At 46.6% G+C, this 18,130-nt stretch overlaps 14 non-coding genes and 37 pseudogenes across 14 annotated transcripts; all 51 read right to left on the reverse strand.

Annotated features, from left to right (window-relative positions):
- Positions 1-215: 215 nt before the first annotated feature.
- On the reverse strand, positions 216-334 carry LOC136734543 (5S ribosomal RNA). Its single transcript, XR_010810525.1, has one exon. It is a non-coding gene; the product is annotated as a 5S ribosomal RNA (ribosomal RNA).
- Positions 335-550: 216 nt separating this feature from the next.
- On the reverse strand, positions 551-669 carry LOC136735081 (uncharacterized; annotated as a pseudogene).
- A 210-nt stretch (positions 670-879) lies between these two features.
- Positions 880-997, reverse strand: LOC136734941 (uncharacterized; annotated as a pseudogene).
- Positions 998-1,216: 219 nt separating this feature from the next.
- On the reverse strand, positions 1,217-1,334 carry LOC136734643 (5S ribosomal RNA). Its single transcript, XR_010810619.1, has one exon. It is a non-coding gene; the product is annotated as a 5S ribosomal RNA (ribosomal RNA).
- Positions 1,335-1,555: 221 nt separating this feature from the next.
- LOC136734522 (uncharacterized) lies at positions 1,556-1,674 on the reverse strand (annotated as a pseudogene).
- Positions 1,675-1,889: 215 nt separating this feature from the next.
- LOC136735004 (uncharacterized) lies at positions 1,890-2,008 on the reverse strand (annotated as a pseudogene).
- Positions 2,009-2,229: 221 nt separating this feature from the next.
- On the reverse strand, positions 2,230-2,348 carry LOC136735026 (5S ribosomal RNA). Its single transcript, XR_010810717.1, has one exon. It is a non-coding gene; the product is annotated as a 5S ribosomal RNA (ribosomal RNA).
- Positions 2,349-2,557: 209 nt separating this feature from the next.
- Positions 2,558-2,676, reverse strand: LOC136734722 (uncharacterized; annotated as a pseudogene).
- Positions 2,677-2,892: 216 nt separating this feature from the next.
- On the reverse strand, positions 2,893-3,011 carry LOC136734706 (5S ribosomal RNA). The gene has a single exon (XR_010810682.1). It is a non-coding gene; the product is annotated as a 5S ribosomal RNA (ribosomal RNA).
- A 216-nt stretch (positions 3,012-3,227) lies between these two features.
- LOC136735082 (uncharacterized) lies at positions 3,228-3,346 on the reverse strand (annotated as a pseudogene).
- Positions 3,347-3,556: 210 nt separating this feature from the next.
- Positions 3,557-3,674, reverse strand: LOC136734864 (uncharacterized; annotated as a pseudogene).
- A 219-nt stretch (positions 3,675-3,893) lies between these two features.
- On the reverse strand, positions 3,894-4,011 carry LOC136734644 (5S ribosomal RNA). Its single transcript, XR_010810620.1, has one exon. It is a non-coding gene; the product is annotated as a 5S ribosomal RNA (ribosomal RNA).
- Positions 4,012-4,232: 221 nt separating this feature from the next.
- On the reverse strand, positions 4,233-4,351 carry LOC136734523 (uncharacterized; annotated as a pseudogene).
- Positions 4,352-4,566: 215 nt separating this feature from the next.
- Positions 4,567-4,685, reverse strand: LOC136734934 (uncharacterized; annotated as a pseudogene).
- A 209-nt stretch (positions 4,686-4,894) lies between these two features.
- On the reverse strand, positions 4,895-5,013 carry LOC136734531 (uncharacterized; annotated as a pseudogene).
- A 209-nt stretch (positions 5,014-5,222) lies between these two features.
- Positions 5,223-5,340, reverse strand: LOC136734865 (uncharacterized; annotated as a pseudogene).
- Positions 5,341-5,549: 209 nt separating this feature from the next.
- On the reverse strand, positions 5,550-5,667 carry LOC136734866 (uncharacterized; annotated as a pseudogene).
- Positions 5,668-5,886: 219 nt separating this feature from the next.
- On the reverse strand, positions 5,887-6,004 carry LOC136734645 (5S ribosomal RNA). The gene has a single exon (XR_010810621.1). It is a non-coding gene; the product is annotated as a 5S ribosomal RNA (ribosomal RNA).
- Positions 6,005-6,225: 221 nt separating this feature from the next.
- Positions 6,226-6,344, reverse strand: LOC136734524 (uncharacterized; annotated as a pseudogene).
- A 215-nt stretch (positions 6,345-6,559) lies between these two features.
- Positions 6,560-6,678, reverse strand: LOC136734935 (uncharacterized; annotated as a pseudogene).
- Positions 6,679-6,887: 209 nt separating this feature from the next.
- Positions 6,888-7,006, reverse strand: LOC136734533 (uncharacterized; annotated as a pseudogene).
- Positions 7,007-7,214: 208 nt separating this feature from the next.
- On the reverse strand, positions 7,215-7,333 carry LOC136734974 (uncharacterized; annotated as a pseudogene).
- Positions 7,334-7,542: 209 nt separating this feature from the next.
- LOC136735012 (uncharacterized) lies at positions 7,543-7,661 on the reverse strand (annotated as a pseudogene).
- Positions 7,662-7,886: 225 nt separating this feature from the next.
- Positions 7,887-8,004, reverse strand: LOC136734867 (uncharacterized; annotated as a pseudogene).
- Positions 8,005-8,223: 219 nt separating this feature from the next.
- On the reverse strand, positions 8,224-8,341 carry LOC136734646 (5S ribosomal RNA). Its single transcript, XR_010810622.1, has one exon. It is a non-coding gene; the product is annotated as a 5S ribosomal RNA (ribosomal RNA).
- A 221-nt stretch (positions 8,342-8,562) lies between these two features.
- On the reverse strand, positions 8,563-8,681 carry LOC136734525 (uncharacterized; annotated as a pseudogene).
- A 215-nt stretch (positions 8,682-8,896) lies between these two features.
- Positions 8,897-9,015, reverse strand: LOC136734936 (uncharacterized; annotated as a pseudogene).
- Positions 9,016-9,224: 209 nt separating this feature from the next.
- Positions 9,225-9,343, reverse strand: LOC136734534 (uncharacterized; annotated as a pseudogene).
- Positions 9,344-9,551: 208 nt separating this feature from the next.
- LOC136734975 (uncharacterized) lies at positions 9,552-9,670 on the reverse strand (annotated as a pseudogene).
- A 209-nt stretch (positions 9,671-9,879) lies between these two features.
- Positions 9,880-9,998, reverse strand: LOC136735013 (uncharacterized; annotated as a pseudogene).
- A 225-nt stretch (positions 9,999-10,223) lies between these two features.
- Positions 10,224-10,342, reverse strand: LOC136734622 (5S ribosomal RNA). The gene has a single exon (XR_010810598.1). It is a non-coding gene; the product is annotated as a 5S ribosomal RNA (ribosomal RNA).
- A 215-nt stretch (positions 10,343-10,557) lies between these two features.
- LOC136734901 (uncharacterized) lies at positions 10,558-10,676 on the reverse strand (annotated as a pseudogene).
- A 220-nt stretch (positions 10,677-10,896) lies between these two features.
- Positions 10,897-11,015, reverse strand: LOC136734736 (uncharacterized; annotated as a pseudogene).
- A 225-nt stretch (positions 11,016-11,240) lies between these two features.
- Positions 11,241-11,359, reverse strand: LOC136734623 (5S ribosomal RNA). The gene has a single exon (XR_010810599.1). It is a non-coding gene; the product is annotated as a 5S ribosomal RNA (ribosomal RNA).
- A 215-nt stretch (positions 11,360-11,574) lies between these two features.
- On the reverse strand, positions 11,575-11,693 carry LOC136734870 (uncharacterized; annotated as a pseudogene).
- A 219-nt stretch (positions 11,694-11,912) lies between these two features.
- LOC136734555 (5S ribosomal RNA) lies at positions 11,913-12,031 on the reverse strand. Its single transcript, XR_010810531.1, has one exon. It is a non-coding gene; the product is annotated as a 5S ribosomal RNA (ribosomal RNA).
- A 210-nt stretch (positions 12,032-12,241) lies between these two features.
- Positions 12,242-12,360, reverse strand: LOC136734723 (uncharacterized; annotated as a pseudogene).
- Positions 12,361-12,900: 540 nt separating this feature from the next.
- On the reverse strand, positions 12,901-13,019 carry LOC136734738 (uncharacterized; annotated as a pseudogene).
- A 211-nt stretch (positions 13,020-13,230) lies between these two features.
- Positions 13,231-13,349, reverse strand: LOC136734739 (uncharacterized; annotated as a pseudogene).
- A 210-nt stretch (positions 13,350-13,559) lies between these two features.
- LOC136734716 (uncharacterized) lies at positions 13,560-13,678 on the reverse strand (annotated as a pseudogene).
- A 210-nt stretch (positions 13,679-13,888) lies between these two features.
- On the reverse strand, positions 13,889-14,007 carry LOC136734540 (uncharacterized; annotated as a pseudogene).
- Positions 14,008-14,223: 216 nt separating this feature from the next.
- On the reverse strand, positions 14,224-14,342 carry LOC136734624 (5S ribosomal RNA). The gene has a single exon (XR_010810600.1). It is a non-coding gene; the product is annotated as a 5S ribosomal RNA (ribosomal RNA).
- A 219-nt stretch (positions 14,343-14,561) lies between these two features.
- LOC136734683 (5S ribosomal RNA) lies at positions 14,562-14,680 on the reverse strand. Its single transcript, XR_010810659.1, has one exon. It is a non-coding gene; the product is annotated as a 5S ribosomal RNA (ribosomal RNA).
- A 209-nt stretch (positions 14,681-14,889) lies between these two features.
- On the reverse strand, positions 14,890-15,008 carry LOC136734724 (uncharacterized; annotated as a pseudogene).
- Positions 15,009-15,217: 209 nt separating this feature from the next.
- LOC136735071 (uncharacterized) lies at positions 15,218-15,336 on the reverse strand (annotated as a pseudogene).
- Positions 15,337-15,546: 210 nt separating this feature from the next.
- Positions 15,547-15,665, reverse strand: LOC136734659 (5S ribosomal RNA). The gene has a single exon (XR_010810635.1). It is a non-coding gene; the product is annotated as a 5S ribosomal RNA (ribosomal RNA).
- A 215-nt stretch (positions 15,666-15,880) lies between these two features.
- Positions 15,881-15,999, reverse strand: LOC136735067 (uncharacterized; annotated as a pseudogene).
- Positions 16,000-16,218: 219 nt separating this feature from the next.
- Positions 16,219-16,337, reverse strand: LOC136734686 (5S ribosomal RNA). Its single transcript, XR_010810662.1, has one exon. It is a non-coding gene; the product is annotated as a 5S ribosomal RNA (ribosomal RNA).
- Positions 16,338-16,550: 213 nt separating this feature from the next.
- On the reverse strand, positions 16,551-16,669 carry LOC136734989 (uncharacterized; annotated as a pseudogene).
- A 210-nt stretch (positions 16,670-16,879) lies between these two features.
- Positions 16,880-16,998, reverse strand: LOC136735072 (uncharacterized; annotated as a pseudogene).
- Positions 16,999-17,217: 219 nt separating this feature from the next.
- Positions 17,218-17,336, reverse strand: LOC136734783 (uncharacterized; annotated as a pseudogene).
- Between the last annotated feature and the right edge of the window lie 794 nt (positions 17,337-18,130).

Below are 18,130 nucleotides of genomic sequence, written 5' to 3' on the forward strand. Positions count from 1 at the left end.
AAGAGGCCTGGCTGCATGATGTCTCTTAAAGGCTGGCGGGTATCAACGGAACTGCCAGCAAAAAAAAAAAAGAAAAAGAAAAATGGAGGGAAAAATATCAGTGCAGCAAAGGGTGTTGAAAGTAGCCTAGTACGTGTACAATTCTTCAATTATATCTCCTGGAGACAGAAAGAGAGTATTAAGAGCTACGATGAAGTTACCCAGGAGACGTAAAAGGCTTGCAGCACCTGGTATTTCTAGGAGGTCTCCCATCGAAGTACTGACCAGGCCCTGCCCCGTTTAGCTTCCGAGATCTGACGAGATCGGGCGCATTCAGGACGGTGTGGCCGCAAGCCGAGAGGCCTGGCTGCATGATGTCTCTTAAAGGTTGGCGGGTATTGACGGAACTTCCAGCAAAAAAAAAAAAAAAAAAGAAAAATGGATGGAAAAATATCAGTGCAGCAAAGGGTGTTGACAGTAGCTGGGTACGTGTACAATACTTCAATTATATCTCCTCCAGACAGATAGAGAGTATTAAGAGCTACGATAAAGTTACCCAGGAGACGTAAAAGGCTTGCAGCACCAGGTATTTCCAGGAGGTCTCACATTCATGTACCGACCAGGTCCTGCCCCGTTTAGCTTCCAAGATCTGACGAGACCGGGCGAGTTCATGATGGTGTGGCCGCAAGCCGAGATGCCTGGCTGCATGATGTCTCTTAAAGGCTGGCGGGTATTGACGGAACTGCCAGCAAAAAAAAAAAAGAAAAATAGAGGGAAATATACCAGTGCAGCAAAGGGTGTTGAAAGTAGCCGGGTACGTGTACAATTCTTCAATTATATCTCCTGGAGACAGAAAGAGAGTATTAAGAGCTACGATGAAGTTACCCAGGAGACGTAAAAAGCTTGCAGCACCTGGTATTTCTAGGAGGTCTCCCATCCAAGTACTGACCAGGCCCTGCCCCATTTAGCTTCCGGATCTGACGAGATCGGGCGCATTCAGGACGGTGTGGCCACAAGCCGAAAGGCCTAGCTGCATGATGTCTCTTAAAGGTTGGCGGGTATTGACGGAACTTCCAGCAAAAAAAAAAAAAAAAAAATAGAAAAATGGAGGGAAAAATATCAGTGCAGGAAAGGGTGTTGAAAGTAGCCGGGTACGTGTACAATTCTTCAATAATATCTCCTGCAGACTGAAAGAGAGTATTAAGAGCTACGATAAAGTTACCCAGGAGACGTAAAAAGCTTGCAGCACCTGGTATTTCCAGGAGGTCACCCATCCAAGTACTGACCAGGCCCTGCCCCGTTAGCTTCCGAGATCTGACGAGATCGGGCGCGTTCAGGACGGTGTGGCCGCAAGCTAAGAAGCCTGGCTGCATGATGTCTCTTAAAGGCTGGCGGGTATTGACGGAACTTCCAGCAAAAAATAAAAAATAAATAAATAGAAAAATGGAGGGAAAAATATCAGTGCAGGACAGGGTGTTGAAAGTAGCCGGGTACATGTACAATTCTACAATTATATCTCCTCCAGACTGAATGAGAGTATTAAGAGCTACGATGAAGTTACCCAGGAGATGTAAAAAGCTTTCAGCACCTGGTATTTCCAAGAGGTCACCCATCCAATTACTGACCAGGCCCTGCCCAGTTTTTCTTCCGAGATCTGACGAGATCTTGCGTCTTCAGGACGGTGTGGCCTCAAGCCAAGAGGCCTGGCTGCATGATGTCTCTTAAAGGCTGGAGGGTATTGATGGAACTTCCAGCAAAAAACAAAAGAAAAAAGAAAAATGGAGGGACAAATATCAGTGCAGCAAAGCGTGTTGAAGGTAGCCGGGTACGTGTACAATTCTTCAATTATATCTCCTCCAGACAGATAGAGAGTATTAAGAGCTACGATAAAGTTACCCAGGAGACGTAAAAGCTTGCAGCACCAGGTATTTCCAGGAGGTCTCACATTCATGTACTGACCAGGTCCTGCCCCGTTTAGCTTCCAAGATCTGACGAGATCGGGCGAGTTCAGGATGGTGTGGCCGCAAGCCGAGATGCCTGGCTGCATGATGTCTCTTAAAGGCTGGCGGGTATTCACGGAACTTCCAGCAAAAAAAAAAAAAAAAAAAAAAAGGAAAATGGAGGGAAAAATATCAGTGCAGCAAAGGCTGTTGAAAATAGCCGGGTACGTGTACAATACTTCAATTATATCTCCTCCAGACAGATAGAGAGTATTAAGAGCTACGATGAAGTTTCCCAGGAGACGTAAAAAGCTTGCAGCACCAGGTATTTCCAGGAGGTCTCCCATCCAAGTACTGACCAGGCCCTGCCCCGTTTAGCTTCCGAGATCTGACGAGATCGGGCGTGTTCAGGACGGTGTGGCCGCAAGCCAAGAGGCCTGGCTGCATGATGTCTCTTAAAGGCTGGCGGGTATTGACGAACTGCCAGCAAAAAAAAAAAAGAAAAATAGAGGGAAAAATACCAGTGCAGCAAAGGGTGTTGAAAGTAGCCGGGTACGTGTACAATTCTTCAATTATATCTCCTCCAGACAGAAAGAGAGTATTAAGAGCTACGATGAAGTTACCCAGGAGACGTAAAAAGCTTGCAGCACCTGGCATTTCCAGGAGGTCACCCATCCAAGTACTGACCAGGCCCTGCCCCGTTTAAATTCCAAGATCTGATGAGATCGGGGGCGTTCAGGACGGTGTGGCTGCAAGCCAAGAGGCCTGGCTGCATGATGTCTCTTAAAGGCTGGCGGGTATCGACGGAACTGCCAGCAAAAAAAAAAAAGAAAAAGAAAAATGGAGGGAAAAATATCAGTGCAGCAAAGGGTGTTGAAAGTAGCCTAGTACGTGTACAATTCTTCAATTATATCTCCTGGAGACAGAAAGAGAGTATTAAGAGCTACGATGAAGTTACCCAGGAGACGTAAAAGGCTTGCAGCACCTGGTATTTCTAGGAGGTCTCCCATCCAAGTACTGACCAGGCCCTGCCCCGTTTAGCTTCCGAGATCTGACGAGATCGGGCGCATTCAGGACGGTGTGGCCGCAAGCCGAGAGGCCTGGCTGCATGATGTCTCTTAAAGGTTGGCGGGTATTGACGGAACTTCCAGTAAAAAAAAAAAAAAAAAAGAAAAATGGATGGAAAAATATCAGTGCAGCAAAGGGTGTTGACAGTAGCTGGGTACGTGTACAATACTTCAATTATATCTCCTCCAGACAGATAGAGAGTATTAAGAGCTACGATAAAGTTACCCAGGAGACGTAAAAGGCTTGCAGCACCAGGTATTTCCAGGAGGTCTCACATTCATGTACCGACCAGGTCCTGCCCCGTTTAGCTTCCAAGATCTGACGAGACCGGGCGAGTTCATGATGGTGTGGCCGCAAGCCGAGATGCCTGGCTGCATGATGTCTCTTAAAGGCTGGCGGGTATTGACGGAACTGCCAGCAAAAAAAAAAAAGAAAAATAGAGGGAAATATACCAGTGCAGCAAAGGGTGTTGAAAGTAGCCGGGTACGTGTACAATTCTTCAATTATATCTCCTGGAGACAGAAAGAGAGTATTAAGAGCTACGATGAAGTTACCCAGGAGACGTAAAAAGCTTGCAGCACCTGGTATTTCTAGGAGGTCTCCCATCCAAGTACTGACCAGGCCCTGCCCCGTTTAGCTTCCGGATCTGACGAGATCGGGCGCATTCAGGACGGTGTGGCCACAAGCCGAAAGGCCTGGCTGCATGATGTCTCTTAAAGGTTGGCGGGTATTGACGGAACTTCCAGCAAAAAAAAAAAAAAAAAAATAGAAAAATGGAGGGAAAAATATCAGTGCAGGAAAGGGTGTTGAAAGTAGCCGGGTACGTGTACAATTCTTCAATAATATCTCCTGCAGACTGAAAGAGAGTATTAAGAGCTACGATAAAGTTACCCAGGAGACGTAAAAAGCTTGCAGCACCTGGTATTTCCAGGAGGTCACCCATCCAAGTACTGACCAGGCCCTGCCCCGTTAGCTTCCGAGATCTGACGAGATCGGGCGCGTTCAGGACGGTGTGGCCGCAAGCTAAGAAGCCTGGCTGCATGATGTCTCTTAAAGGCTGGCGGGTATTGACGGAACTTCCAGCAAAAAATAAAAAATAAATAAATAGAAAAATGGAGGGAAAAATATCAGTGCAGGACAGGGTGTTGAAAGTAGCCGGGTACATGTACAATTCTACAATTATATCTCCTCCAGACTGAATGAGAGTATTAAGAGCTACGATGAAGTTTCCCAGGAGATGTAAAAAGCTTTCAGCACCTGGTATTTCCAAGAGGTCACCCATCCAATTACTGACCAGGCCCTGCCCAGTTTTTCTTCCGAGATCTGACGAGATCTTGCGTCTTCAGGACGGTGTGGCCTCAAGCCAAGAGGCCTGGCTGCATGATGTCTCTTAAAGGCTGGAGGGTATTGATGGAACTTCCAGCAAAAAACAAAAGAAAAAAGAAAAATGGAGGGACAAATATCAGTGCAGCAAAGCGTGTTGAAGGTAGCCGGGTACGTGTACAATTCTTCAATTATATCTCCTCCAGACAGATAGAGAGTATTAAGAGCTACGATAAAGTTACCCAGGAGACGTAAAAGCTTGCAGCACCAGGTATTTCCAGGAGGTCTCACATTCATGTACTGACCAGGTCCTGCCCCGTTTAGCTTCCGAGATCTGACGAGATCAGGCGTGTTCAGGATGGTGTGGCCGCAAGCCGAGATGCCTGGCTGCATGATGTCTCTTAAAGGCTGGCGGGTATTGACGGAACTGCCAGCAAAACAAAAAAAGAAAAATAGAGGGAAAAATACCAGTGCAGCAAAGGGTGTTGAAAGTAGACGGGTACGTGTACAATTCTTCAATTATATCTTCTCCAGACAGAAAGAGAGTATTAAGAGCTACGATAAAGTTACCCAGGAGACGTAAAAGCTTGCAGCACTAGGTATTTCCAGGAGGTCTCACTTCCATGTACTGACCAGGTCCTGCCCCGTTTAGCTTCCAAGATCTGACGAGATCGGCCGCGTTCAGGATAGTGTGGCCGCAAGCCAAGATGCCTGGCTGCATGATGTCTCTTAAAGGCTGGCGGGTATTGACGGAACTGCCAGCAAAAAAAAAAAGAAAAATAGAGGTAAATATACCAGTGAAGCAAAGGGTGTTGACAGTAGCTGGGTACGTGTACAATACTTCAATTAAATCTCCTCCAGACAGATAGAGAGTATTAAGAGCTACGATAAAGTTACCCAGGAGACGTAAAAAGCTTGCAGCACCTGGTATTTCTAGGAGGTCTCCCATCCAAGTACTGACCAGGCCCTGCCCCGTTTAGCTTCCGGATCTGACGAGATCGGGCGCATTCAGGACGGTGTGGCCACAAGCCGAAAGGCCTGGCTGCATGATGTCTCTTAAAGGTTGGCGGGTATTGACGGAACTGCCAGCAAAAAAAAAAAGAAAAATAGAGGTAAATATACCAGTGAAGCAAAGGGTGTTGACAGTAGCTGGGTACGTGTACAATACTTCAATTATATCTCCTGGAGACAGAAAGAGAGTATTAAGAGCTACGATGAAGTTACCCAGGAGACGTAAAAAGCTTGCAGCACCTGGTATTTCTAGGAGGTCTCCCATCCAAGTACTGACCAGGCCCTGCCCCGTTTAGCTTCCGGATCTGACGAGATCGGGCGCATTCAGGACGGTGTGGCCACAAGCCGAAAGGCCTGGCTGCATGATGTCTCTTAAAGGTTGGCGGGTATTGACGGAACTTCCAGCAAAAAAAAAAAAAAAAAAATAGAAAAATGGAGGGAAAAATATCAGTGCAGGAAAGGGTGTTGAAAGTAGCCGGGTACGTGTACAATTCTTCAATAATATCTCCTGCAGACTGAAAGAGAGTATTAAGAGCTACGATAAAGTTACCCAGGAGACGTAAAAAGCTTGCAGCACCTGGTATTTCCAGGAGGTCACCCATCCAAGTACTGACCAGGCCCTGCCCCGTTAGCTTCCGAGATCTGACGAGATCGGGCGCGTTCAGGACGGTGTGGCCGCAAGCTAAGAAGCCTGGCTGCATGATGTCTCTTAAAGGCTGGCGGGTATTGACGGAACTTCCAGCAAAAAATAAAAAATAAATAAATAGAAAAATGGAGGGAAAAATATCAGTGCAGGACAGGGTGTTGAAAGTAGCCGGGTACATGTACAATTCTACAATTATATCTCCTCCAGACTGAATGAGAGTATTAAGAGCTACGATGAAGTTTCCCAGGAGATGTAAAAAGCTTTCAGCACCTGGTATTTCCAAGAGGTCACCCATCCAATTACTGACCAGGCCCTGCCCAGTTTTTCTTCCGAGATCTGACGAGATCTTGCGTCTTCAGGACGGTGTGGCCTCAAGCCAAGAGGCCTGGCTGCATGATGTCTCTTAAAGGCTGGAGGGTATTGATGGAACTTCCAGCAAAAAACAAAAGAAAAAAGAAAAATGGAGGGACAAATATCAGTGCAGCAAAGCGTGTTGAAGGTAGCCGGGTACGTGTACAATTCTTCAATTATATCTCCTCCAGACAGATAGAGAGTATTAAGAGCTACGATAAAGTTACCCAGGAGACGTAAAAGCTTGCAGCACCAGGTATTTCCAGGAGGTCTCACATTCATGTACTGACCAGGTCCTGCCCCGTTTAGCTTCCGAGATCTGACGAGATCAGGCGTGTTCAGGATGGTGTGGCCGCAAGCCGAGATGCCTGGCTGCATGATGTCTCTTAAAGGCTGGCGGGTATTGACGGAACTGCCAGCAAAACAAAAAAAGAAAAATAGAGGGAAAAATACCAGTGCAGCAAAGGGTGTTGAAAGTAGACGGGTACGTGTACAATTCTTCAATTATATCTTCTCCAGACAGAAAGAGAGTATTAAGAGCTACGATAAAGTTACCCAGGAGACGTAAAAGCTTGCAGCACTAGGTATTTCCAGGAGGTCTCACTTCCATGTACTGACCAGGTCCTGCCCCGTTTAGCTTCCAAGATCTGACGAGATCGGCCGCGTTCAGGATAGTGTGGCCGCAAGCCAAGATGCCTGGCTGCATGATGTCTCTTAAAGGCTGGCGGGTATTGACGGAACTGCCAGCAAAAAAAAAAAGAAAAATAGAGGTAAATATACCAGTGAAGCAAAGGGTGTTGACAGTAGCTGGGTACGTGTACAATACTTCAATTAAATCTCCTCCAGACAGATAGAGAGTATTAAGAGCTACGATAAAGTTACCCAGGAGACGTAAAAGCTTGCAGCACAAGGTATTTCCAGGAGGTCTCACATTCATGTACTGACCAGGTCCTGCCCCGTTTAGCTTCCGAGATCTGACGAGATCGGGCGCGTTCAGGATGGTGTGGCCGCAAGCCGAGATGCCTGGCTGCATGATGTCTCTTAAAGGCTGGCGGGTTTTGACGGAACTGCCAGCAAAACAAAAAAATAAAAATAGAGGGAAAAATACCAGTGCAGCAAAGGGTGTTGAAAGTAGACGGGTACGTGTACAATTCTTCAATTATATCTTCTCCAGACAGAAAGAGAGTATTAAGAGCTACGATAAAGTTACCCAGGAGACGTAAAAGCTTGCAGCACTAGGTATTTCCAGGAGGTCTCACTTCCATGTACTGACCAGGTCCTGCCCCGTTTAGCTTCCGAGATCTGACGAGATCGGGCGCATTCAGGACGGTGTGGCCACAAGCCGAAAGGCCTGGCTGCATGATGTCTCTTAAAGGTTGGCGGGTATTGACGGAACTTCCAGCAAAAAAAAAAAAGAAAAAAAGAAAAAAGAAAAATGGATGGAAAAATATCAGTGCAGCAAAGGGTGTTGACAGTAGCTGGATACGTGTACAATACTTCAATTATATCTCCTCCAGACAGAGAGAGAGTATTAAGAGCTACGATGAAGTTACCCAGGAGACGTAAAAAGCTTGCAGCACCTGGTATTTCTAGGAGGTCTCCCATCCAAGTACTGACCAGGCCCTGCCCCGTTTAGCTTCCGGATCTGACGAGATCGGGCGCATTCAGGACGGTGTGGCCACAAGCCGAAAGGCCTGGCTGCATGATGTCTCTTAAAGGTTGGCGGGTATTGACGGAACTTCCAGCAAAAAAAAAAAAAAAAAAATAGAAAAATGGAGGGAAAAATATCAGTGCAGGAAAGGGTGTTGAAAGTAGCCGGGTACGTGTACAATTCTTCAATAATATCTCCTGCAGACTGAAAGAGAGTATTAAGAGCTACGATAAAGTTACCCAGGAGACGTAAAAAGCTTGCAGCACCTGGTATTTCCAGGAGGTCACCCATCCAAGTACTGACCAGGCCCTGCCCCGTTAGCTTCCGAGATCTGACGAGATCGGGCGCGTTCAGGACGGTGTGGCCGCAAGCTAAGAAGCCTGGCTGCATGATGTCTCTTAAAGGCTGGCGGGTATTGACGGAACTTCCAGCAAAAAATAAAAAATAAATAAATAGAAAAATGGAGGGAAAAATATCAGTGCAGGACAGGGTGTTGAAAGTAGCCGGGTACATGTACAATTCTACAATTATATCTCCTCCAGACTGAATGAGAGTATTAAGAGCTACGATGAAGTTACCCAGGAGATGTAAAAAGCTTTCAGCACCTGGTATTTCCAAGAGGTCACCCATCCAATTACTGACCAGGCCCTGCCCAGTTTTTCTTCCGAGATCTGACGAGATCTTGCGTCTTCAGGACGGTGTGGCCTCAAGCCAAGAGGCCTGGCTGCATGATGTCTCTTAAAGGCTGGAGGGTATTGATGGAACTTCCAGCAAAAAACAAAAGAAAAAAGAAAAATGGAGGGACAAATATCAGTGCAGCAAAGCGTGTTGAAGGTAGCCGGGTACGTGTACAATTCTTCAATTATATCTCCTCCAGACAGATAGAGAGTATTAAGAGCTACGATAAAGTTACCCAGGAGACGTAAAAGCTTGCAGCACCAGGTATTTCCAGGAGGTCTCACATTCATGTACTGACCAGGTCCTGCCCCGTTTAGCTTCCGAGATCTGACGAGATCAGGCGTGTTCAGGATGGTGTGGCCGCAAGCCGAGATGCCTGGCTGCATGATGTCTCTTAAAGGCTGGCGGGTATTGACGGAACTGCCAGCAAAACAAAAAAAGAAAAATAGAGGGAAAAATACCAGTGCAGCAAAGGGTGTTGAAAGTAGACGGGTACGTGTACAATTCTTCAATTATATCTTCTCCAGACAGAAAGAGAGTATTAAGAGCTACGATAAAGTTACCCAGGAGACGTAAAAGCTTGCAGCACTAGGTATTTCCAGGAGGTCTCACTTCCATGTACTGACCAGGTCCTGCCCCGTTTAGCTTCCAAGATCTGACGAGATCGGCCGCGTTCAGGATAGTGTGGCCGCAAGCCAAGATGCCTGGCTGCATGATGTCTCTTAAAGGCTGGCGGGTATTGACGGAACTGCCAGCAAAAAAAAAAAGAAAAATAGAGGTAAATATACCAGTGAAGCAAAGGGTGTTGACAGTAGCTGGGTACGTGTACAATACTTCAATTAAATCTCCTCCAGACAGATAGAGAGTATTAAGAGCTACGATAAAGTTACCCAGGAGACGTAAAAGCTTGCAGCACAAGGTATTTCCAGGAGGTCTCACATTCATGTACTGACCAGGTCCTGCCCCGTTTAGCTTCCGAGATCTGACGAGATCGGGCGCGTTCAGGATGGTGTGGCCGCAAGCCGAGATGCCTGGCTGCATGATGTCTCTTAAAGGCTGGCGGGTTTTGACGGAACTGCCAGCAAAACAAAAAAATAAAAATAGAGGGAAAAATACCAGTGCAGCAAAGGGTGTTGAAAGTAGACGGGTACGTGTACAATTCTTCAATTATATCTTCTCCAGACAGAAAGAGAGTATTAAGAGCTACGATAAAGTTACCCAGGAGACGTAAAAGCTTGCAGCACTAGGTATTTCCAGGAGGTCTCACTTCCATGTACTGACCAGGTCCTGCCCCGTTTAGCTTCCGAGATCTGACGAGATCGGGCGCATTCAGGACGGTGTGGCCACAAGCCGAAAGGCCTGGCTGCATGATGTCTCTTAAAGGTTGGCGGGTATTGACGGAACTTCCAGCAAAAAAAAAAAAGAAAAAAAGAAAAAAGAAAAATGGATGGAAAAATATCAGTGCAGCAAAGGGTGTTGACAGTAGCTGGATACGTGTACAATACTTCAATTATATCTCCTCCAGACAGAGAGAGAGTATTAAGAGCTACGATGAAGTTACCCAGGAGACGTAAAAAGCTTGCAGCACCTGGTATTTCTAGGAGGTCTCCCATCCAAGTACTGACCAGGTCCTGCCCCGTTTAGCTTCCGAGATCTGACGAGATCGGGCGCATTCAGGACGGTGTGGCCGCAAGCCAAGAGGCCTGGCTGCATGATGTCTCTTAAAGGTTGGCGGGTATTGACGGAACTTCCAGCAAAAAAAAAAAAAAAAAAGAAAAATGGATGGAAAAATATCAGTGCAGCAAAGGGTGTTGACAGTAGCTGGGTACGTGTACAATACTTCAATTATATCTCCTCCAGACAGATAGAGAGTATTAAGAGCTACGATAAAGTTACCCAGAAGACGTAAAAGCTTGCAGCACCAGGTATTTCCAGGAGGTCTCACACTCATTTACTGACCAGGTCCTGCCCCGTTTAGCTTCCGAGATCTGACGAGATCGGGCGCGTTCAGGATGGTGTGGCCGCAAGCCGAGATGCATGGCTGCATGATGTCTCTTAAAGGCTGGCGAGTATTGACGGAATTTCCAGCAAAAAAAAAAAAAAAAAAAATAGAAAAATGGAGGGAAAAATATCAGTGCAGGAAAGGGTGTTGAAAGTAGCTGGATACGTGTACAATACTTCAATTATATCTCCTCCAGACAGAGAGAGAGTATTAAGAGCTACGATGAAGTTACCCAGGAGACGTAAAAAGCTTGCAGCACCTGGTATTTCAAGGAGGTCTCCCATCCAAGTACTGACCAGGCCCTGCCCCGTTAAGCTTCCGAGATCTGACGAGATCGGGCGCATTCAGGACGGTGTGGCCACAAGCCGACAGGCCTGGCTGCATGATGTCTCTTAAAGGTTGGCGGGTATTGACGGAACTTCCAGCAAAAAAAAAAAAGAAAAAAAGAAAAAAGAAAAATGGATGGAAAAATATCAGTGCAGCAAAGGGTGTTGACAGTAGCTGGATACGTGTACAATACTTCAATTATATCTCCTCCAGACAGAGAGAGAGTATTAAGAGCTACGATGAAGTTACCCAGGAGACGTAAAAAGCTTGCAGCACCTGGTATTTCTAGGAGGTCTCCCATCCAAGTACTGACCAGGTCCTGCCCCGTTTAGCTTCCGAGATCTGACGAGATCGGGCGCATTCAGGACGGTGTGGCCGCAAGCCGAGAGGCCTGGCTGCATGATGTCTCTTAAAGGTTGGCGGGTATTGACGGAACTTCCAGCAAAAAAAAAAAAAAAAAAGAAAAATGGATGGAAAAATATCAGTGCAGCAAATGGTGTTGACAGTAGCTGGGTACGTGTACAATACTTCAATTATATCTCCTCCAGACAGATAGAGAGTATTAAGAGCTACGATAAAGTTACCCAGGAGACGTAAAAGCTTGCAGCACCTGGTATTTCCAGGAGGTCTCACATTCAAGTACTGACCAGGTCCTGCCCCGTTTAGCTTCCGAGATCTGACGAGATCGGGCGCGCTCAGGACGGTGTGGCCGCAAGTCAAGAGGCCTGGCTGCATGATGTCTCTTAAAGGCTGGCGGGTATTGACGGAACTTCCAGCAAAAAAAAAAAAAAAAAAAATGGAAAATGGAGGGAAAAATATCAGTGCAGCAAAGGCTGTTGAAAATAGCCGGGTACGTGTACAATACTTCAATTATATCTCCTCCAGACAGATAGAGAGTATTAAGAGCTACGATGAAGTTTCCCAGGAGATGTAAAAAGCTTGCAGCACCAGGTATTTCCAGGAGGTCTCCCATCCAAGTACTGACCAGGCCCTGCCCCGTTTAGCTTCCGAGATCTGACGAGATCGGGCGTGTTCAGGACGGTGTGGCCGCAAGCCAAGAGGCCTGGCTGCATGATGTCTCTTAAAGGCTGGCGGGTATTGACGGAACTGCCAGCAAAAAAAAAAAAGAAAAATAGAGGGAAAAATACCAGTGCAGCAAAGGGTGTTAAAAGTAGCCGGGTACGTGTACAATTCTTCAATTATATCTCCTCCAGACAGAAAGAGAGTATTAAGAGCTACGATGAAGTTACCCAGGAGACGTAAAAAGCTTGCAGCACCTGGCATTTCCAGGAGGTCACCCATCCAAGTACTGACCAGGCCCTGCCCCGTTTAAATTCCAAGATCTGATGAGATCGGGGGCGTTCAGGACGGTGTGGCTGCAAGCCAAGAGGCCTGGCTGCATGATGTCTCTTAAAGCCTGGCGGGTATCGACGGAACTGCCAGCAAAAAAAAAAAAGAAAAATAGAGGGAAAAATATCAGTGCAGCAATGGGTGTTGAAAGTAGCCGGGTACGTGTACAATTCTTCAATTATATATTCTCCAGACAGAAAGAGAGTATTAAGAGCTACGATGAAGTTCCCCAGGAGACGTAAAAAGCTGGCAGCACCTGGTATTTCCAGAAGATCTCCCATCCAAGTACTGACCAGGTCCTGCCCCGTTTAGTTTCCGAGATCTTCCGTGATCGGGCGCGTTCAGGACTGTGTGTACGCAAGCCAAGAGGCCTGGCTGCATGATGTCTCTTAATGGCTGGCGGGTATTGACGGAACATCCAGCAAATAAAAAACAAGAGAAATGGTGGTAAAAATATCAGTGCAGCAAAGGGTGTTGAAAGTAGCCAGGTACGTGTACAATTCTTCAATTATATCTCCTCCAGACTGAAAGAGAGTATTAAGAGCAACGATGAAGTTACCCAGGAGACGTAAAAAGCTTGCAGCACCTGGTATTTCCAGGAGGACACCCATCCAAGTACTGACAAGGCCCTGCCCCGTTTGGCTTCCGAGATCTGACGAGATCGGGCGCGTTCAGGACGGTGTGGCCGCAAGCCAAGATGCCTGGCTGCATGATGTCTCTTAAAGGCAGGCGGGTATTGACGGAACAGCCAGCAAAAAAAAAAAAAGAGAAATGGAGGGAAAAATATCAGTGCAGTAATGGGTTTTGAAAGTAGCCGGGTACGTGTACAATTCTTCAATTATATCTCCTCCGGACAGAAAGAGAGTATTAAGAGCTACGATGAAGTTACCCAGGAGACGTAAAAAGCTTGCAGCACCTGGCATTTTCAGGAGGTCACCCATCCAAGTACTGACCAGGCCCTGCCCCGTTTAAATTCCAAGATCTGATGAGATCGGGGGCGTTCAGGACGGTGTGGCTGCAAGCCAAGAGGCCTGGCTGCATGATGTCTCTTAATAGTTGGCGGGTTTTGACGGAACATCCAGCAAAAAAAAAAAAGAGAAATGGAGGGAGAAATACCAGTGCAGCAAAGGGTGTTGAAAGTAGCCGGGTACGTGTACAATTCTTCAATTATATCTCCTGCAGACAGAAAGAGAGTATTAAGAGCTACGATGAAGTTACCCAGGAGACGTAAAAAGCTTGCAGCACCTGGTATTTCTAGGAGGTCAGCCATCCAAGTACTGACCAGGCCCTGCCCCGTTTAGCTTCCGAGATCTTACGAGATCGGGCGCATTCAGGACGGTGTGGCCACAAGCCGAGAGGCCTGGCTGCATGATGTCTCTTAAAGGTTGGCGGGTATTGACGGAACTTCCAGCAAAAAAAAAAATGAAAAATGGAGGGAAAAATATCAGTGTAGCAAAGGCTGTTGAAAGTAGCCGGGTACGTGTACAATACTTCAATTATATCTCCTCCAGACAGATAGAGAGTATTAAGAGCTACGATGAAGTTTCACAGGAGACGTAAAAAGCTTGCAGCACCAGGTATTTCCAGGAGGTCTCCAATCTAAGTACTGACCAGGCCCTGGCCCGTTTAGCTTCAGAGATCTGACGATATCGTGCGCGTTCAGGACGGTGTGGCCGAAAGCCAAGAGGCCCGGCTGCATGATGTCTCTTTAGGCTGGTGGGTATTGACGGAACTTCCAGCAAAAAAAAAAAAAAAAAAAGAAAAATGGAGGGAAAAATATCAGTGCAGCAAAGGCTGTTGAAAGTAGCCGGGTACGTGTACAATTCTTCAATAATATCTCCTCCAGACTGAAAGAGAGTATTAAGAGCTACGATGAAGTTACCCAGGAGAGGTAAAAAGCTTGCAGCACCTGGTATTTCCAGGAAGTCACCCAACCAAATACTGACCAGGTCCTTCCCCGTTTAGCTTCCGAGATCTGACGAGATCGGGCGCGTTCAGGATGGTGTGGCCGCAAGCCAAGATGCCTGGCTGCATGATGTCTCTTAAAGGATGGCGGGTATTGACGGAATTTCCAGCAAAAAAAAAAAAAAAAAAAATAGAAAAATGGAGGGAAAAATATCAGTGCAGCAAAGGGTGTTGAAAGTAGCCGGGTACGTGTACAATTCTTCACTTATATCTCCTCCAGACAGAAAGAGAGAATTAAGAGCTACGATAAAGTTACCCAGGAGACGTAAAAGCTTGCAGCACCAGGTATTTCCAGGAGGTCTCCCATCCAAGTACTGACCAGGTCCTGCCCCGTTCAGCTTCCGAGATCTGACGAGATCGGGCGCGTTCAGGATGGTGTGGCCGCAAGCCAAGATGGCTGGCTGCATGATGTCTCTTAAAGGCTGGCGGGTATTGACGGAACTGCCAGCAAAAAAAAAAAGAAAAATAGAGGGAAATATACCAGTGCAGGAAAGGGTGTTGAAAGTAGCCGGGTACGTGTACAATTCTTCAATTATATCTCCTCCAGACAGAAAGAGAGTATTAAGAGCTACGATGAAGTTACCCAGGAGACGTAAAAAGCTTGCAGCACCTGGCATTTCCAGGAGGTCACCCATCCAAGTACTGACCAGGCCCTGCCCCGTTTAAATTCCAAGATCTGATGAGATCGGGGGCGTTCAGGACGGTGTGGCTGCAAGCCAAGAGGCCGGGCTGCATGATGTCTCTTAATGGTTGGCGGGTTTTGACGGAACATCCAGCAAAAAAAAAAAGAGAAATGGAGGGAGAAATACCAGTGCAGCAATGGGTGTTGAAAGTAGCCGGGTACGTGTACAATTCTTCAATTATGTCTCCTCCAGACAGAAAGAGAGTATTAAGAGCTACGATGAAGTTACCCAGGAGACGTAAAAAGCTGGCAGCACCTGGTATTTCCTGGAGGTCTCACATTTAAGTACTGACCAGGTCCTGCCCCGTTTAGCTTCCGAGATCTGACAAGATCGGGCACGTTCAGGACGGTGTGGCCGCAAGAGGAGATGTCTGGCTGCATGATGTCTCTTAAAGGCTGGCGGGTATTGACGGAACTGCCAGCAAAAAAAAAAAAGAAAAATAGAGGGAAATATACCAGTGCAGCAAAGGGTGTTGAAAGTAGCCTAGTACGTGTACAATTCTTCAATTATATCTCCTGGAGACAGAAAGAGAGTATTAAGAGCTACGATGAAGTTACCCAGGAGACGTAAAAGGCTTGCAGCACCTGGTATTTCTAGGAGGTCTCCCATCCAAGTACTGACCAGGCCTTGCCCCGTTTAGCTTCCGAGATCTGACGAGATCGGGCGCATTCAGGACGGTGTGGCCGCAAGCCGAGAGGCCTGGCTGCATGATGTCTCTTAAAGGTTGGCGGGTATTGACGGAACTTCCAGCAAAAAAAAAAAAAAAAAAGAAAAATGGATGGAAAAATATCAGTGCAGCAAAGGGTGTTGACAGTAGCTGGGTACGTGTACAATACTTCAATTATATCTCCTCCAGACAGATAGAGAGTATTAAGAGCTACGATAAAGTTACCCAGGAGACGTAAAAGCTTGCAGCACCAGGTATTTCCAGGAGGTTTCACATTCATGTACCGACCAGGTCCTGCCCCGTTTAGCTTCCAAGATCTGACGAGATCGGGCGAGTTCAGGATGGTGTGGCCGCAAGCCGAGATGCCTGGCTGCATGATGTCTCTTATAGGCTGGCGGGTATTGACGGAATTTCCAGCAAAAAAAAAAAAAAAAAAATGGAAAAATGGAGGGAAAAATATCAGTGCAGGAAAGGGTGTTGAAAGTAGCCGGGTACGTGTACAATTCTTCAATTATATCTCCTGGAGACAGAAAGAGAGTATTAAGAGCTACGATGAAGTTACCCAGGAGACGTAAAAAGCTTGCAGCACCTGGTATTTCTAGGAGGTCTCCCATCCAAGTACTGACCAGGCCCTGCCCCGTTTAGCTTCCAAGATCTGACGAGATCGGGCGCATTCAGGACGGTGTGGCCACAAGCCGAAAGGCCTGGCTGCATGATGTCTCTTAAAGTTTGGCGGGTATTGACAGAACTTCAAGCAAAAAAAAAAAAAAAAAAGAAATGGATGGAAAAATATCAGTACAGCAAAGGGTGTTGACAGTAGCTGGGTACGTGTACAATACTTCAATTATATCTCCTCCAGACAGATAGAGAGTATTAAGAGCTACGATAAAGTTACCCAGGAGACGTAAAAGCTTGCAGCACGAGGTATTTCCAGGAGGTCTCACATTCATGTACTGACCAGGTCCTGCCCCGTTTAGCTTCCGAGATCTGACGAGATCGGGCGCGTTCAGGATGGTGTGGCCGCAAGCCGAGAGGCCTGGCTGCATGATGTCTCTTAAAGGCTGGCGGGTATTGACGGAACTGGCAGCAAAAAAAAAAAAGAAAAATAGAGGGAAAAATACCAGTGCAGCAAAGGGTGTTGAAAGTAGCCGGGTACGTGTACAATCCTTCAATTATATCTTCTCCAGACAGAAAGAGAGTATAAAGAGCTACGATGAAGTTCCCCAGGAGACGTAAAAAGCTGGCAGCACCTGGTATTTCCTGGAGGTCTCACATTTAAGTACTGACCAGGTCCTGCCCCGTTTAGCTTCCGAGATCTGACAAGATCGGGCACGTTCAGGACGGTGTGGCCGCAAGAGGAGATGTCTGGCTGCATGATGTCTCTTAAAGGCTGGCGGGTATTGACGGAATTTCCAGCAAGAAAAAAAAAAAAAAAAAAGAAAAAAGGAGGGAAAAATATCAGTGCAGGAAAGGGTGTTGAAAGTAGCCGGGTACGTGTACACTTCTTCAATTATATCTCCTGGAGACAGAAAGAGAGTATTAAGAGCTACGATGAAGTTACCCAGGAGATGTAAAAAGCTTGCAGCACCTGGTATTTCTAGGAGGTCTCCCATCCAAGTACTGACCAGGCCCTGCCCCGTTTAACTTCCGAAATCTGACGAGATTGGGCGCATTCAGGACGGTGTGGCCACAAGCCAAGAGGCCTGGCTGCATGATGTCTCTTAAAGGCTGGCGGGTATTGACGGAACTTCCAGCAAAAAAAAACAAAAAAAAAAGGAAAATGGAGGGAAAAATATCAGTGCAGGAAAGGGTGTTGAAAGTAGCCGGGTACGTGTACAATACTTCAATTATATCTCCTCCAGACAGAAAGAGAGTATTAAGAGCTACGATGAACTCACCTAAAGGATTATTAGGAACACCATACTAATACTGTGTTTGACCCCCTTTCGCCTTCAGAACTGCTTTAATTCTACGTGGCATTGCTTCAACAAGGTGCTGTAAGCATTCTTTAGAAATGTTGGCCCATATTGATAGGATAGCATCTTGCAGTTGATGGAGATTTGTGGGATGCACATCCAGGGCACGAAGCTCCCGTTCCACCACATCCCAAAGATGCTCTATTGGGTTGAGATCTGGTGACTGTGGGGGCCAGTTTAGTACAGTGAACTCATTGTCATGTTCAAGAAACCAATTTGAAATGATTCGACCTTTGTGACATGGTGCATTATCCTGCTGGAAGTAGCCATCAGAGGATGGGTACATGGTGGTCAAAAAGGGATGGACATGGTCAGAAACAATGCTCAGGTAGGCCGTAGCATTTAAACGATGCCCAATTGGCACTAAGGGGCCTAAAGTGTGCCAAGAAGACATCCCCCACACCATTACACCACCACCACCAGCCTGCACAGTGGTAACAAGACATGATGGATCCATGTTCTCATTCTGTTTACGCCAAATTCTGACTCTACCATCTGAATGTCTCACCTCTT

This window comes from Amia ocellicauda, unplaced genomic scaffold (genome assembly GCF_036373705.1).
Source record: "Amia ocellicauda isolate fAmiCal2 unplaced genomic scaffold, fAmiCal2.hap1 HAP1_SCAFFOLD_40, whole genome shotgun sequence".
Taxonomy (NCBI): domain Eukaryota; kingdom Metazoa; phylum Chordata; class Actinopteri; order Amiiformes; family Amiidae; genus Amia; species Amia ocellicauda.